This window comes from Galeopterus variegatus, unplaced genomic scaffold (assembly GCF_000696425.1).
Source record: "Galeopterus variegatus unplaced genomic scaffold, G_variegatus-3.0.2 Scaffold8022, whole genome shotgun sequence".
NCBI lineage: Eukaryota > Metazoa > Chordata > Mammalia > Dermoptera > Cynocephalidae > Galeopterus > Galeopterus variegatus.
Window position 1 is genome coordinate 100,640 of NW_007734133.1, and position 435 is coordinate 101,074.

Genomic DNA, 435 nt, shown 5'->3' on the forward strand with positions numbered 1-435 from the left:
CTTGGGTAGTTAGCAGAGTAATGAATAGTGCAAGAAAACCAGCTGAGACTGATTTAAAAATTATCTAATAAGATTGGAGACAATCATGCCTGGTGTCCATGCAGTGCCAGGAAGAGTTTCTATTCCCATAAGGCAAACTAGAGAAACATAATTCACAGGACAATGAATACAATGAATATCAGAAAGGTCTTGCCTCACTAGTGACAAATTAGCTCTAGGCTGAGCACTGTCCTGATGCACCTAACAAATCACAAAACCAACACCAGAAAGAATCAACTCACTTATAAGTTACTCAATTGTATCCCAAAATAGGGCTCAAGAAGTTAAGTAGAGGCATAAAAATTTCTTTAAATAAACAACTGCACTTATAGAGATGTAATTTACACTGTCAGAGATGAAAACTATACTGGATGCATTAAAATGAATACAGATTAG